The sequence below is a fragment of the Lutra lutra genome, chromosome 13 (genome assembly GCF_902655055.1).
Source record: "Lutra lutra chromosome 13, mLutLut1.2, whole genome shotgun sequence".
Taxonomy (NCBI): Eukaryota; Metazoa; Chordata; class Mammalia; order Carnivora; family Mustelidae; genus Lutra; species Lutra lutra.
The window spans coordinates 19320937-19323448 of NC_062290.1; the positions used below are offsets into that span (position 1 = coordinate 19320937).

Consider the following 2512-nt stretch of genomic DNA (forward strand, 5'->3'; position numbering starts at 1 on the left):
GAGACATGGCTCATGTATTGGTACGAGCACCACCCCTCCTCTTCCACCTGTATGTCCTGGTTTCCTTCTGCTGTAGCCACTGTGAGGTAGAGTCAGAACTTGGCAGACATTGAACAAGTAGAGCCGATGATCGAGGCCACTGGGCCCCAGATGTCCAGTGGATGACAGTCTTCCCCACAGGCCTACTGTCAGACTACATATACCTCCAGGGTCCACCCTGAGGCAGACAAAAAGTGACTTTACCTCTGTGTGTCTGTAAGTCTGTGTTCTTTGTAGAGAGGCCCCTTCATTTAGAGGAGAAGACCTGCTCCAAATTCCCCCTCCTGAACTGGAAAGTCTGTCCTTCATGAGGTTATATATTAACACTGAAATGCCGGGAGCATGCCAGCTTTTGTAAAAGCATGTCGCCTGCCAAACACTGAGGTAGAAAACAAATCAAGTGCGGGATTTCCCAAATTACAGTCACTTAGCATAGGGAATGAAAATAAAAAAAATACATTTTTAGGAATTTTCTGGTAAGGACCGGAAAACCTGCTGGACAAATTCTAAGAGCTGTAACACTTGTGAACATGAACAAAAAAAAAATTTTTTTGTTTTGTTTTTTTAAACCAGAAGTGGTGCTTTCATGTACTTCTAAGGTCCTTTTTGGCAATGCCTGTGGGAATTCAGTATATGAGAAATCCACACCAGATGGAATGAGAAGCCATTTCATCTGTCATCAATCCTTCTGGACTGTTCGAGTGGAAGGGACCGTTCCTAAAGGGTCGAAACCATGGCAGCAGGAGTTGAGTGTTGCTTATGTGTGGGGTGGGTCATCATGGGGACCCCTCCTTGAGCCATTCTGTAGCACTGACACCCAAGAAACCAGGGGGCTGGAAGGCTATTCAGGTGTGTGTGTTCGTGCTCAGTAGAGGAAGACCTAATATAAAAGTGTTCATCTTTGTTGCCCCTCTGGTTTAATTTCCAGAGTGGTGCACGTGCCATGTTTGAGGGAACCTCTGTGGCCGCTCACTCCCCTTCTGCAGCCTTCTGTCTTCTCTCGGGTGAGTGGAGCTTACTTAAGTGCCTCCTTGAGACCCTCCCACAGAGCTGCAGGCCAGGCCTTGGAACCCTCCTGATTCACAGCCCGTCAGAAGCTCCCAGTCTGGGGCGTGTCAACCTCCCTCGGGAGGAGGACTGTCACTCGTGTCAGGGCAGGGCGAAAAGAGTATCTTGTAACCGCAGGCTCTTCCTGCCTTGCAAGCAGCAGAAGGATGTCCTCCCCGAACCCTCTTCATGTGGGGAGGAATGTGTAATCTCAAGACTCAGGGACCTGGGAAAACTGCTGAGAAGCCAGCTCTCTGCTCTCCTGGTGGGGGTGGTGAGAATTGGGGGGAGGGCCAGGCAAGCACAGCTATAGGGTCGGGACATGTTGCTCTTGGCATCCCCCCCCCCCCCCCGTTTCCCGGATTTTGGCAAGGCCCCGTGTGGAAAAGGGAAGAAAAGTGTCAGCATAATGTGGCCCTCTGCTGTCTTCTCAGTCGCAGATTTAAGGAAGGGGAGATTCTGAAAACCTGCACCATCCAAAGAGAGACTGTCACCTCTGTCTGGACCAGGATTCTTAGCTGCGGCACCGGTGACAATTGGGGTCTGATGGCTCTCTGTCGCAGGGGGCCATCCTGTGCATCCTGTGGCAGCATCCCTGTCCTCCGTCTGGCAGATATACGGCACCTCGAGAGTGGAGACCACCAGAAAAGTCTCCTGACATCGTCCAGGTTCCCTGGGGGGACACGGTTGCTCTGGTTGCAAGCTCCTGCCAGTCTTAGCAGGGACATAGGTGAAGTCAGGTTTTGTTTCTGTTTTTGTTTTGTTTTGTTCTGTTTTTTACTCTCTGTCCTCTCTACCTAATGATTGCCATGGAATTAAAACTAATAGTGGCTTCTCCTTGGTACCCAGGATAGCAGAACATGCAGCAATCTGCCTTGAGAAAACAATTTTCTTGTGTTTTACCTGCTAAGTTCTTTGTGCTGCCTGGATTCTGGGCACCCCAACAAATTAGCTTGCCAGTAAGGCTCAGGAACCAAAACAACGGGCTCCCTGATTGCCGGGGAGGGGGCATGTTGTCTTTCCCTTCGCTCTCCTGGATCTGTGCAATAATTAGCCAAAGTAAAATGAATATTAGCTCATGCTTAATTGCCTTTACAGCGTACTCGCCGGCACTGACCCAGTAGTGCTAAACCAATTATTTTTTGAACTCTATGGCTTTAAATAATCCTTTGCTCTAAAATTCCCTGTACCCCTCAGCTACTTAACCACAGGCCCCTCTGCCCTAAATCCTTTTCTTATACTTTGTAGCTTTTTAAGCAAGGCCCCTCTTTAAGAAGACATAATCCCTTCTCTGTAGAAAACATGAAAGACCTTGAACAAATCAAGATTTCTCCATGGAGAATTCAGCTAATCCTGTGCTTAGCTCCTAACAAGGAAATCCATCTCTCCACCAAGCACGCCATTACCCGGACTAATGCCTGACTTG

General features: G+C 48.8%; 1 non-coding gene across 1 annotated transcript; it reads right to left on the reverse strand.

The window, feature by feature from the left end:
- Positions 1–503: 503 nt before the first annotated feature.
- Positions 504–563, reverse strand: LOC125084173 (U7 small nuclear RNA). The gene has a single exon (XR_007122522.1). It is a non-coding gene; the product is annotated as a U7 small nuclear RNA (small nuclear RNA).
- Between the last annotated feature and the right edge of the window lie 1949 nt (positions 564–2512).